Here is a 537-nt window from a genome sequence, read left to right as displayed (position 1 = left end):
TCCGGCGCCGGGGGGGGGGGGGGGGGGGGGGTGGCGCTTTGCCAGCGTTGTGGGGGGGGGGGGGGGGGGGGGGGTGACTCCTGTTGCTGTGTGCACCCTGGAAGGGCACAGGGGGGGTGTGCCCCCAGATCCATACAGGGTGGGGAGGACTGCAGCTGCAGGCTGGGTCTGGCTCTTCCTGGTACATGGGGGCGGGGTTGGGCCAGGCTGCACTTGGGGCTGGTGGTGGTGCTAGGATGGGAGGCTATGGGGGGGGCTATGGGGAAATTTGGAGTGACTGCAGCCCCCATAACCCCCCTCCAAGTGCCACCACCACCTGACCCCAGCACAGCCCGGCCCAGCTCCTGCCGGGAAGAGCCCAGTGCAGCCCCAGCCTAGCCTGCGGCTGCAGCCCTCCACCACCTCCCTGCACAGATCCGGGGACACATGCCCCGCCTCCCAGTGCCATCCTGGGATGCATGCAGCAGCTGGAGCTGCCCCGCCTCCCCGTGCCCCCTGGATGAGCCGCGGCTCCCTCCTGTGTCCACCCCAGCCTGC

Source organism: Gavialis gangeticus, unplaced genomic scaffold (assembly GCF_001723915.1).
Source record: "Gavialis gangeticus isolate Ggan-Ray unplaced genomic scaffold, GavGan_comp1, whole genome shotgun sequence".
In the NCBI taxonomy this organism is placed as follows: Eukaryota; Metazoa; Chordata; order Crocodylia; family Gavialidae; genus Gavialis; species Gavialis gangeticus.
This window is presented reverse-complemented; position numbering follows the sequence as displayed.